The sequence below is a fragment of the Meriones unguiculatus genome, assembly GCF_030254825.1.
Source record: "Meriones unguiculatus strain TT.TT164.6M chromosome Y unlocalized genomic scaffold, Bangor_MerUng_6.1 ChrY_unordered_Scaffold_23, whole genome shotgun sequence".
Classification (NCBI taxonomy): Eukaryota; Metazoa; Chordata; class Mammalia; order Rodentia; family Muridae; genus Meriones; species Meriones unguiculatus.
The window spans coordinates 28,469,576-28,484,229 of NW_026843709.1; the positions used below are offsets into that span (position 1 = coordinate 28,469,576).

At 36.8% G+C, this 14,654-nt stretch overlaps 1 non-coding gene across 1 annotated transcript; it reads right to left on the bottom strand.

Moving 5' to 3' along the window:
- Window positions 1–11,088: 11,088 nt before the first annotated feature.
- On the bottom strand, window positions 11,089–11,194 carry LOC132651630 (U6 spliceosomal RNA). The gene has a single exon (XR_009589216.1). It is a non-coding gene; the product is annotated as a U6 spliceosomal RNA (small nuclear RNA).
- Between the last annotated feature and the right edge of the window lie 3,460 nt (window positions 11,195–14,654).

Consider the following 14,654-nt stretch of genomic DNA (forward strand, 5'->3'; position numbering starts at 1 on the left):
GATGATATCACAATGCTGTTATGATATCACAAAGCTATCATGACATGGCAATGGAATGACCCCTTTATGAAATTATGACTTCACAATGCTATTATGACTACATAATGGTGTTATGACATCCTAATTATATGACATCACAATGGTATTATGACATCATATTGCTTTTATCAAATCACAAAGGTGTTATGTCATCATTATGGTATGATGAAATCACAATGGCAAGATGACATCAAAATTCATCATGACATCCGAATGCTATTATGACAGCACTATGCTATTAAGATTTGATTGTGGTAGGACTTCAAAATGGAATCATGACATCACAATTGTGTTATTACATCACATTAGTTTTTATGACTTCACAATGGTATTAGGACATCACATTAATATTAGGATATCACATTAGTATTATGACATCCGAATGCAATTATGATTTCACCATGGTATTATAACATGACAAAGTTATTATGATATCATAGTGCTATTATGACAACAAAAATTTAAGGTATATGAACTAAAGAAAATTCAGACCAGGGATGGAGATGCAGATCAGAGGTTAAGAGCATTGGTTACACTTACAGATGTCTTTCTTAAATAACCAGCAACCACACACTGGCTCACGACAATCTATAATGAGATCTGGTTCCCACATTCGGCATGCAGGTAGAACACTGTATATATAGTATATTTACATATACAATAAATAAGTAAATAAATTGTTGTTAAAAGTTATTTTGGGATGTATACAATTTACCCTTGTTCATTCAAAAGCTGCTTTCTGTCTCCCACTCTCTTGTTTCTATCCTGAAATTACACTGTGATTCTTATTCTATTCATCACCTCTATCAAGTTTGTGTAAACATGCCATCATTTGTTCTCTGTATTTTCAATAGAACAACCAGCTACAATGCTGAGCCATGGAGAAGATAGGGTGGGACATCCTTGTCCATAAGGGAGGAAGAGGATGGAAGCAGGGGGAGAGGTGGAGAATCAACAGGAGAGGCCTTGGAACCATGTGGAGAGATGGGCTGTACCTAAGATATTACTAAAAGCACATAAAATGAGGGAAATCTGAATAGTAGGAATCCATGCAGTCTTGGAGATTTAGGGTGGAATAAATATTGCCCAGCATTGTGCTCTAGGTTAATTAAATAAATCCCAGTCTGTATGTCTGATTGGGGTATACATGCAGTTGGTTTAGGAATAACAGCTGCTTCACTAAAAGATATTTCAATAGTAAATATTAATAAGTATCAACAAATGGTATACAAATAATCTAATTGTACAATAAATGGCCACTAATTAACCTAAGTATCCATATCCTTTAAATTATACTTTAACATAATTTGGTTGTGGGAATAGCTGGCAGTAATACAACCCCAATAACCCAAACTTAAAACCTAAAATCTCCCAGGTCAATTACTATCTTTTTAAGAGAGACTCTTAAACAGGACCAGGAGCAAAAGACAGTCTATTGTGGACAGACCTAAGACTTAACATAGCAAAACTGGCTGCTGCTACACTCTAACCAGAGGATACACAAGCATGGCCTCTTTAAAATGTGGCTGGCTCAGCTCAGCTAAACTCAGCAGCCATGTCTGGAAAGAAAGGAAATGGAGGCACACAGACCTCTAGACAGAGCTTGGCCTAAAACTGCAATTTAAAAAATTGAAAAAAAAAAAAGCCATGGCAGAGAGTGTTTTAATCCACTTTGGCTTTATTTTGATTGTCATAGTCATAGATCTGTTTGCAATATATTTAATGGTGGCTCTTCTGGAGGAATTCTCCAAGCAATTGGAAGGAGAAAATGGGGAAAACAACCAAGGGATAGAATACTAAGTTACAGAAAACACTTTGAAAGGGCATTCTTCCTAATAAAAATTAGATTAATAATGGCTAAAATTCAAAGCTCTCTGGCTGCAAGATATTTGTCAGCTCTTTCAGGTAAGTGTGTACCAATTCACTAAAACATCAACTAAATTCCATAAAACAACCAACTGGGCTTTGCTTTTCACAGCATAACAACTGATCCAAAACTTAAAATCTTCTTATCTCTTTGCTTAATTTTCATTTAAATGTTTTGAGTTATAATTAAATTGATTTGAGAAAAAATATTGGAACAAATTGAAGAAGGCATATGCCTTTAATCCCAACACACACACACACACACACACACACACACACACACACACAAAGAAACAGACAGAACTGTGAGTCCCTGAACATCCTAATTTACAGAATAAAACCCAGGATGGCAACTCCTGCAGTTTAGCCACTTGCAGAAATAGTCTAAGATTCAAAATGACAAAATTTTTCTTAAGGTTACCATGTAAGTTCTTTTTTCTTAATGATAGCTGTTATGGCCTTACTGTTTTAAAGATTGAATTCACATCAATTTTATGTTTATATGAGGAGAGATCATGTCACAGTGTTCTAGATATGCCAGCCAATATCAGAAAGTGGGACTTCCACCAAAGAAATGTTGCCAAAAGGCATTTTGGCTTAAGAGATATGTTCTGTTGGTCAATATAAGGACATAAAATTAGGCTTGGAAACAACCATGCAAACTGCATGCTTGCCATTTAAAAAAACACTTTTAAATGCTGACTAAATTAACATGTCACACTGCTCCGGAAGCTGACTTATCTTTTCAACATGAGATATTTTCACAGGGGATAAATATTTGTCATGCCTAATGTAAGATACACACACATAGGAGGCTTGCAGCTGGCAAAGTACATACCAGCCTAGTTAAGTATTAAAAACTCAAAAATTATACTTCAAAGGCAAAACTGTCCTTCCCATATCAAAATGGGCACAAACAAAAGAGCAAAAACAAATGTCAAAACAGAAGTACGAGATGCCTAACCCGGACCCTAAACATAACACTTAATCCTAACTGTCACTGTTACCCTAAACCTAACCCTATGTTATGCTGGCCTCACAATGATATAGTGACTTCACAATATAATTATGATATCACATGGAATTTTGACATCCCAATGGCATTATGACCTAAAAATACTATTACATCATCACAATGCACTTATCACATAACAATGATATTATGATATCAAAATGGCATTATAACCTCAAAAGTCTATTATGACATCACAATGGTCTGACATCTCAATGATATTATGACATCACACTGCTACAATGACATTACCATGGTATTATGATATCATAATTGTATTATCACATCACAATAGTATGACATACAAATAATATTATAACATCACAATGGTATCATGATATCATAATTGTATTATGATATAACTTTTGTGTCATGACATCCCAATGACATTATGACATCCCAATGCTATTATAACATCATAATACTATTATGACATCACAATGTTATTATGTCTTCACAATGATATGACATCACAATGGTATTATGATATCACAATATCAATAACCACCTCACAATGCTATTACATCACAGTGCTATGACAACACAATGCTATAATGATATCACAATGCTACTATGACTGCACAATGGTATTTTGACTTTACAATGATATTATGATGTTACAATGCTATTATGACATCACAATGGCAATATGACATCACAACTTTATTATGACATCTCAAGATTGTTATTTCATCACAATCGTTTAATGACATCTCAGGGCTGTTATGACACTGGTATTATGACATCACAATGGTGTCATGACATCCCAATGGTATTATGACACACCAATGGAATTCTAACATTACAAAGCAATTATGACATTACAATGGTATTTTGACATCACAATGGTGTTATGATATTGCAATGATATTATGACACACTAATGGTATTATAATATCACAATGTATTATGACATCACAATGTTATTTCAACATGATTGTGGTATGTGATCACAAAAGAATTTTGACATCACAATGGCATTATGACCTCAAAAGTCTATTATGAAATCCCAATGGTTTGACATCTCAAAGATACTATGATATCACAATACTATAATGACATCACCATGGTATTATGATATCACAATGGTGTTATGACAACAAAATATTATGAAATTTAAATACTATTATAACATCACAATGGTATCATGATATTAGAATGGTATTATAATATAATTTTGTGTCATGATATCCCAATTGCATTATGATGTTCCAAAGATATTATAACACCACAACACTATTTTGACATCACAATGCTAACATGTCTTCACCCTGATACGACATCACAATGGTATTATGACATTACAATGGCATAATCACTTCATAATTGTATTACAACATCACAGTGATATGATGACAACACAGGATATTATGACATCACAATTAGAATATGACATCAAAACGATATTAGAACATCACAATTATAACATGACATCACAATTTTATTATGAAATCTCAAAGGTTTTATATCATCACAACTGTGCAATGACATCTCAGTGCTCTTATGTCATTACCATGTATTATGACATCTCAATTATATTATGGCATCACAATAATACTATGACATCTCAATGGCTTTATGTCATCACAATTGTGTTATGGCCTCTCAGTGCTCTTATGATATCACAATGCTCTTATGACATCACAATGGTATTTTGAAATGATTTTTGTTATGTAATCACAATAGAATTTTGACATCACAATGGCATTATGACCTCAAAAGGCTATTATGACCTCACAGTGGTCTGACATCTCACTGGTATTATATCACAATGATAGGACACCAATGGCGTTATGACATCACCATGGTTTTATGATAACACAAAGGCATTATGATATCAAAATTCTATTATGACGTCAAAATGGTATTATGATTTCACAATGGTATTATGACATTGTTTGATGGCATTATAATGGTATTATAACATCATAATGGTATTATGAATTCACAATGCTATGCTGACATCACAAACATATGACATCACAAAGGTAATTAGACATCATAAGAATATGATATCACAAATTATGTTGACATCATATTGGCATAATAACTTCAAAATTGTATTATGTCATCACCAAGTTATTAACACAGGAGTATTACAATAAGATCGTGCTATGACATCAAAACACAATTTTGACACCAAAATGCTATTATGACTTCACAATGGTGTGACTTCATAATGCCATGTTGATATCACAATGTTATTATGATATCACAATGCTCTGATGGCATCACAATGCAATAGTTCTATGACAATATCATTATGACATCAAAATTCACCATGACATCCCAGTGTTATTCTGACATCAAAATGCTATTACAACATTCCTGTTTTATGACATCACAAATGAAATTTGACAATCACAATGACATTAGAACATCACAATGCTCTTACGACATCACAATGCTATTATGAAATAAAAATGTTATAATGACATCACAGTGATATGACATCACAATGGTATATCATCACAATGCTATATGGCTTCAGAATGATATTATGATATCTCAGTCCTAATACAACTTGACAATGATATGCAGTCACAAGGCTATTAAAACATCACAAAGGTATTATGACATCATAATACTATTACTACATCATAATGTTATGACATCCCAATGATATTAACATTTCACAATGTTATTTTGACTCAACATGTAAAGACATGAGTTTCAAGGGGATGTTGCAATTCAATTCACCAGGAAGTGAAAGGAGATGGAGGGACTTCTAGGCTAAAAGAATATAGTTATACTGATAGTTTGCCATTCAATACAATGATTTAAGTCCCAGGAAATACCATGTTCTAATCAACAGCACTGACAACCTCCTTGGGGAAAATATGATATATTTCCATAGTGGAATATTATTCAGCTAAGAAAATGATATCATGATATTGTCAGGCAATTAGTTTCATCTATTTGGCTGAAAATAGTTCATCCTGGGTAAAGTAACTAAAATTCAGAAAGACAAATATGGTATATATATGCACTTATTAGGATGTCTCCTAATAGTGGAGGATAAAGTTCAAATAGGCCATCTAAATGTGATGAAACCAGTCTTCTACTAGGGGGATTGGGTGGCATTGAATTGAGCTGTCAGGCATGGCATCCTACAGAAATTTTCAAGCAACCCAGGCTGCTGTTATTAAAATACCCTGCTCTCTGCCCTCAACTGATTGATCATTGCCATGTTCTTGGATCCACAGAGATGCTACCTTCTGCATCAAATGTGATTGCATATAGAGACCCACAGTCTGATATTATTCACAGAGAGACCTTAAAACACTCAGGTATAAATGGGATTTTCCTATGAAATTCTCCCTACTCTTGGAGCTCTGGGAAGACTTCAGGAGAGGAAGCAGGAAGAGTGTCACAAGTAGAGGGAACTGAGGCCACATGGAGAACAATGTCCTGAGATACAGACTGCAGAGGAAGATGATGCTTCCAGATTTGATGAGACCTGATAAGCTAGGTTCAGATAGAAGGGGAGGAGGACCTCACCTATCAGGGAATTGTAAAAGGGTCATAGGGGTAGAAGAAGGAGTATGAGTGGGATTGGAAGGTGAAGGGGAGTGGGCAGCAGAGAGGATACAAATTGAACAATATGTAATAAATCAATATATAAGAGAAACTGTGGAACGGGGGGACAAAATGGCAGCACCAGGAGAACACTGTGTCTAAGGAGTAGGACAACATTTTTCATAGAGCAACCAAGAGATTGAAATCTGGGCCCTAAAACAACAGCGATCATTTTTCCCAGGTGAGATGAAAACCCCACAGCGTGGAAATCGGTTTGGTCCACTCTCAGGTCACCCAGCCATAATCAGAAAGAGTTCCCAGGTTGTGCAGGCTCAAGATTGCCATATCAGAGCCACACGCCTGTGTGTCCTGATCACCTTCCCACTCTGAATAGTAGGCATAAAAATACCAGGGACTAGGAGTTCCAGTCATGAGAAAAACCACAGGGAAGGAAAGAAAAGTTACTGGCCACAGGTCACTCAGTCTTTCCCTGGAAAAGGTCTCAAAGAATGATGGGTGTGGGACGCCATCACTGAACTGTGCTCCAGCTGTGAGCACAGAGACTTGCTGTGCGCCCAGCTCTCTGGCACCGACAGAACTTTGCATCCCAGGGCATCAGAGACTGGGAGTTCCTGTCAAGAGATAACCCCACAGGGAAGGAAGGAAATGGGATTGACTTAGGGTCACCCAATCTTTCACTGGAAAAGGCCTCGCAGAAAGGCAGGTGCAAGCCTCAATCACTGAATTGGGCTCTAGCTGAGAGCACAGAGACTTGCTGTGTGCCCAGCTCTCTGGCACAGAGAGAGCTGTGTGCCCCAGGACAACAGAGACTGGGAGTCCCTGTTGGGAATAAACTCCAGAGGGAAAGAAGGAAAGAGGGATGGACTTAGGCCACCCAGTATATATGTGGAAAAGGTCCAGCAGACTGGCCCAACCCACAGAACTGCTGTGCACCAGCTACACTGCTGCTAACAGGAGAGCAATACTCACCTGCCACAGATTACCACTTGGGTACTGGGGCACAGAGCCCCAACCTCAGACGTACAGAGGCTTGAGATCCCTGAGATCAACCCCCAGATACTGTTCCAAGGAGTAAACAGTTATCCCCCAAAAAACTGACCAATCCATAGGACACACAGGTTACAGCAGCAGTTCAATAAATTTACAGCAAAAAACCTGGAAGCAGGGTAGCTGTCTCCAGGACTTCTCTGGGTGAGAGTAAAGTCCTCTACGTAACAAGGACCACAGTTACTACTCAGGTCTTTACGCCTGAGGTGAGCTGTGGCAACTCCTGAAAAACACCAGCCATACAGTGACCATACCCAAAAAGCTGAGGAGGCTTCCACCAGGACAAAAAAAATTTCCTGCCATGGGGATTCTCTCTACCACAGGATTCCAGAAAACACCAGAAACTAACACATAACACCTAAGAGAGCCCAATGGGTAGAGGCCAGGATAAAAGCTCAACCAACAAAACAGTGCAAAATGGCATCTCCAAATCCCAGTTATCCAGGGGCAAGTAGCCCTGGACACCACAGCATAATTGAAATTCAAGAAGATGACCTAACATCTATGCTCATGAAGAGGATAACAGAGGAAACATATAAAATGCATAAAGATTTAAAGGAAGATAAAAACAAACAGATTATGTCCATCTGTAAAGAAATAGAAGAAGATAAAGAAAAACAGAGTATGGCCATCTGTAAAAAATAAAAGAAAAATACAGGAAGTTGCAGCCAAACAGTTTTGTGGCCATTGGAGAGGAAATACTTCAATCACTGAAAGAAATAAAAGCAACAGAGGATTGTTCAAACAACAGCTGAAGGAATTGAAGGAAAAACAGGGAAATACAGTTAGATAGGTGAAGGAATCAACAAAACAGCTCAAGATCTGAAGATAGAATTGGAAAAAAAGAATGAAAAAAATGGAGGATATTGAAGAAAGAAAGATCCTAGGAAGAAAACAGGAACTATAGAGGTAAGCATAACCAATAGAATACAAGAGATGGAAGAAAGAATCTCAGTGTGGAAGAATCAATGGAGGAAATCAATGTATCTGTCAAAGAAAATGCTAAATCTAAAAATTCCTGACACAGACCATCCAAAAAATTCAAGAAAACCTAAAAAGACAAAAACCTAAGAATAATAAGAATAGAGGGAAAAGAAGAGTACCTCATCCAAGGCCCAGAAAATATTTTCAACAAAATCATTAAAGAAAATTTCCCCAACTTAAAGGAGAGGCCAATAAGAATACAAGAGGGAAACAGAAAACCCAATAAATTAAACCAGAAAAATAATCTTCCCACTACATAATAATCAAAATAGTAAGTATACAGAACAAAGGAAAAATACTAAAAGCTGCAAAGGGAAAAAGGCCAAGTAACATATAATGGCAAAACCATCAGAATCACACCTGACTTCTCAACAGAGACTAGGAAAGCCAGAAGAGACTAGGCAGATATCATTCAGACCCTAAGAGAACACAGATGTCAGCCCAGGCTACTATACCCAGCAAAACCCTCAGTCCTCATAGATGGAGAAAACAAGATATTCAAAGACAAAAACAAATTTCAACAATACCTACACACAAATCTAGCATTACAAAAGACACTAGAAGGAAAAATACAAGCCAAGAATACTAGCTAGTTTCAAGAAAACACAGGAAATAATTAACCTCACTACAGTGAAACAAAAGCAACCAAACATACAAACTTACTACCACAGCCAACATCAAAATCAAAGGCTCTAACAGTCTCTGGTCATTAATCTCTCTCAGCATCAATTAACTCCATACTCCAATAAAAAAAAAAAAACAAACTAACAGAATGGATGCATAATCAAGACCCAGCAATCTGTTGCATACAAGAAACGCACATAAGTAAAAAAGATAGACATCTTTGAGGGGAAAGGGCTGGAAGACGGCTTTCCAAGGAAACAGTGCCAAGAAGCAAGCAGGAGTAGCCATTCTATTATCTGATAAAATAGACTTTCAACTGAAATTAATCAAAAGAAAATGGGCAACAACACTTCATACTCATCTAGGGAAAATTCCACCAGGAAGACATCACAATCCTGAACATCTATGCCCAAATACAAGGGCACCCACATATGTAAAAGAAACATTGATGACACTTAAACCACATGTAGATCCCCACACATTAATAGTGGGAGTGGTCAACACCCCACTCCAAAAAAAGAACAGGTTAAGAAAACAGAAATTTACAAATAAACAATGTCTCTAACAGAGGTCATGAATCAAATGGACTTAACAGATATTTACAGAACCTTACACCCAAATAGAAATGAATTTGCCTTCTTCTCAGCACCTTCTCCAAAGCAGACCACATGTTTGGTCACATAGCGAGCCTCAACAGATACAAGAAGATTAAAATACTCCCTTGCATCCTATATGATCACCATGGAATAAAGCTGGACCTCAACAATAACAGAAATAGCAAAAAGTCTACACACATATGGAAACTGAACAGCTTGCTACTAAATGATAGCTGGGCCAGGGAAGATATAAACAGAAATTAAAGTCTTCCTAGAATTCAATGAAAATGAAGGCACAACATACCCAAACTTGTGGGACACGATATTATTTCCAGCCAATAGTGCTAAGAGGAGAGGTCATAGCACTAAGTGCCTTGAAGAAGAAATTTAGAAATTTGAGACAGCTCATTCAAGCAACTTAATGGCTCACCTAAATACCTGAGGGGGAAAAAAAAAAGAAGTAGACACACCAAAGAGGAGTAGATGGCTGGAAATAATCAAACTCAGGGCTGAAATCAATAAATTAGAAACAAATAAAGCAATTCAAAGCATGAATGAAACCAAGAGCTCGTTCTTTGAGAAAATCAACAATATAGACAAACCCTTTTTATTCAATGATTTGCCTTGGTAAGGGAGCACTTTATAGTAAATAATTCACTGAGTGAGAACATATCTTTGCATTTAACAAATAATAATTGAATGCATTTTGATGTTGGCTATGGTAGTAAGTTTGTATGTTTGGTTGCTTTTGTTTCACTGTAGTGAGGTTAATTATTTCCTGTGTTTTCTTGAAACTAGCTAGTATTCTTGTATTTAAAAATAGCTTGTATTTTTCCTTCTAGTGTCTTTTGTAATGCTAGATTTGTGTGTAGGTATTGTTGAAATTTGTTTTTGTCTTTGAATATCTTGTTTTCTCCATCTATGAGGACTGAGGGTTTTGCTGGGTATAGTAGCCTGGGCTGACATCTGTGTTCTCTTAGGATCTGAATGATATCTGCCCAGTCTCTTCTGGCTTTCCTAGTCTCTGTTGAGAAGTCAGGTGTGATTCTGATGGATTTACCTTTATATGTTCCTTGGTCTTTTCCTCTTGCAGCTTTTAGTATATTTCCTTTATTCTGTATACTTACTGTGTATTATTATGTGGCAGGAAGATTTTTCTTTTTCTTTTTATGTAGTCTTGAATTTCTTGGATGGTCTGTGTCAGAAATCTTTAGATTTAACATTTTCTTTGACAGATACATTGATTTCCTCCATTGTATCTTCCACACTGAGTTTCTTTCTTACATCTCTTGTAGTGTATTGGTTATTCTTACCTCTGTTTTCTTCCCTAAGTTCTTTCTCACTACAATTTCCTTTATTTGTGTTTTCTTTATTTTCTCAAACAATATGGACAACTACTCGAATTTTCCTGTTATCCTTGTACAGGGACCATGCAAACTTCTCTATATAATTCCAATTTCAGTATATGTGCTACAGAAACAAGCACCACATATTTCTTTCTAGTGGTCATTAATAAAGTCTTGTGCCCTTGACTTGTGAGTTTCACTTAATCACAGATTCAATTATTATTTGTTAAATGCAAAGATATGTTCTCACTCAGTGAATTATTTACTATAAAGTGCTCCCTTACCAAGGCAAATCATTGAACAAAAAGTGTTTACTTGGGATATTGCTTTTATTTTTAAAGAAATGATCCATGAAGTCATGTCATCAAGCAGTCATCTTGTTGTAGTCATTTATCAAAACTTATAACTTTTCATAATGAACCACAAACAGCAGGCAGAGATAGGGAGAATGAGAGAAACAGGGGAAAAGCTAGGGAGACAGATTCAGAAATAGAGAGACTGAGACAGACAGTAACAAATACATAAATTGATAGAAACCTAGAGACAGAGATTCCATTTCCTCTGGTCACTTACTTTGGCATGTCAGCATCAAAGCACACCCTCCTATAATATAAATACAAAGGAACTATATTTTTTAGTATTTTTTATTTTAATTTTTATTACTTACACTTCATTCACTTTGTATACCACCATAATCCCCCTTCTCACAATCCCTCCCCCATCTCCATGCATGCCCTTCCTCGACTGCACTGATAAGGAAGATCTTCCTCTCATTCCTTCTGATCCTAGTCTATCAGATCTCATCATGAGTGGCTGCATTATCTTCAACTGTCTTCATGGCAAGGCTGTTCCCCCATCAGAGTGAGGTGATCAAAGGACATGCAAATCAGTTCATGTCAGAGGCAGACCCTATTCCCATTATTATGGAACTCCCTTGGACAATGAACTTCCATGGGCTATATCTGTGCAAAGTTATAGGTTATCTCTATGCATGGTCCTTGGTTGGTATAAGAGTCTCAGCAAAGACCCCTGTGCTCAGATTTTTTTTCTGTTGCTCTCCTTGTGGAGCTCTTGTCCTTTCAAGATCTTCCTATTTCATACTTCTTTCATTAGATTTTATGCTTTTTGCCCAACAGTTGGCCATAAATTTCAGCATCTGATTTGATAGTCTGCAGGGCAGAGCCTTTCAGAGGCCCTCTGTGGCAGGCTTTTAACTTGTTCTTTATTTTCTCCTTCTTCTTATTTCCATTCTGTTTGCCTTTTGAGTTGTGGAATGAGCATTTTTGCCAGAGTCCTTCCATTATATTATTTTTTTTAGGTGTTGAGATTTAAGTAGGTTTATCTTATATTATGTATCCGTATGAGTGAGTATATATATTGTGTGTATTTCTTTTTCTGGGATAGCTCACTTAGGATGATATTTTACAGTTCCCACCATTTACCTGCAAATTTTATGATTTCCTTGTTTTTTTTTTTTAATTGCTGAACAATATTCCATTGTGTAGCTGTATCACCACATCTGTATCCATTTTTCAGTTGGGGGGCATCTGGATTGTTTCCAGGTTCTGGCTATTATAAATAAAGCTGCTACAAACATGGTTGTGCAAATGTCCTTATTACTTGAGCTACTTTTGGATATGTGCCTAGGTGTGGAATAGCTGTATATTAAGGAAGCACTGTACCTAGTTTTCTGAGAAAGCACCAGATTGATTTCCAGAGTGGTTGTACAAGTTTACCTTCCTACCAGCAGTGGAGGAGGGTTCCCTTTATGCAGAACATCTCCACTATGTGTTGTCACTTGAGGTTTTGATCTTGGCCATTCTGATGGATGTAAGGTGTAATCTCAGGGTTGTTTTCATTTGTTTTTCACTGAAGGCTAATAACTTTGAGCATTTCTTTAAGTGTTTCTCTGCCATTCAATATTCCTCTATTGAGAATTCTCTCTTTAGCTCTGTTCCCCATTTTTTAATTGGATAACTTGACTTGTTGCTTTTCAATCAAGCTGCCAAGATTGAGGCATGTAGGGCTGGACACTGAGGAAAGTTTGTTTACTTATATCCATGGATTCCTCAAAAGTTTCTCAGGTTAGGCTGAGAGGTAGAATGATGTCAGTTAACAGCTGAAAGCCAGTAAGATGTTCAGGAGTGAGGTATTAATGAGTCCAAGTGGACAGTGTGCTTGAGAGAAAGGATGAGCAGCCCTACATGCCTCAATCTTGGCAGCTTGATTGAGGAAGCACACAAATCAGAGTGACAGTTCCTGTGTCCACATCTCTTAGGCAGGAAAAAAAGTCACATATTTCTTTCCAGTGATCATTAATAAAGTCACCTGTCCTTGACATAAGATTTTCACATTATCATAGATTCCATTATTATTAAAGGTACAGATATGTCCTCATTAAGTGGACTACTAACTGGAAAAATGCTCCTTGAACAAGACAAATCTTTGAACAAAAACAGTTTTATTGGTTCTTTGCTTATATTATCACAAAGAACACCAACATGCCACATCAGCAAGCAGTCATCTTGTAGAAGTCCTTCAGCAAAACTGAGAGCTTTCCTAGGGAACCAAATGTAGCAGGAAGAGAGAGGGAGATAGAGATAGAAGGAGCTAAAGAGTCAGACACTGAAATACACAGACCAAAACAGAAAGAGACAAAGTTATATAGTGACAGAGAATGAGAGACAGAGATTCCATTCTGTCTGGTCACTTTCACTGGCATATCAACCTCAAACCACACCCTCCTATAATATAACTCCAATAGCAAATATATTATTTGACAAGGCCATACCTCCTAATGTTTCCCAGATATTTACACAATGGGGAATACACATGCAAATAGATGAGCTTCATGGGGATATTGCAATTCAAACCACCAGGAAGTTGAAGAAGATGGAGGGACTTCTAGACTAAAAGAACATAGTTATCCAAATAGTTTGTCATTCAATACAATGATTAAAATCCCAGCAACTTCCAAGTTCTAAAGAACAGGACTGACATTCTCCTTTGGGGAAAATGTGTAATATTTCTTAAAGGAGTATTTTTCAGCTAAGATAATGACATCATGGTGTTTTCAAGAAAAATGGATGGAACAAGGTAAAATCATCCTGGGTGAAGTAAATAAATGTAGAAATACAAATATTATTTGTATTCATTTATTAGGAGGTCTCCTATAAAGTTCCAAAGGGCCATCTATTTTGAGGAAACCAGTCTGGCACTATGGGTTTGAGAGCAGTTATTTGAGTTGTTGGGCCATGGCGTCTTACAGAAATATTCAAACAGTCCAGGTTGTTGTGAAAAAAAAATATGTTGCTCTTTGCCCTCAATGAGAGAACAGGGCCATGGTCTTGGATCCACAGAGATGCTTCCTTCTTCATCAATGGGATTATATACAGAGACCCACAGTCTGATATTATGTAGACAGAGCACCTAAAACACACAGCTTTAAATGGGATTTCCCTATGAAATTCTCCCTTCCCTCAAAGCTCTTGGAAACCTGCAGGAGAGAAGGGAGGAAGTGTGACATATGTAGAGTGAATTGAGGACACAAGGAGTACAATGCTTTGAGAATCAGGCCACAGAGGAAGATGATGCAGCCAG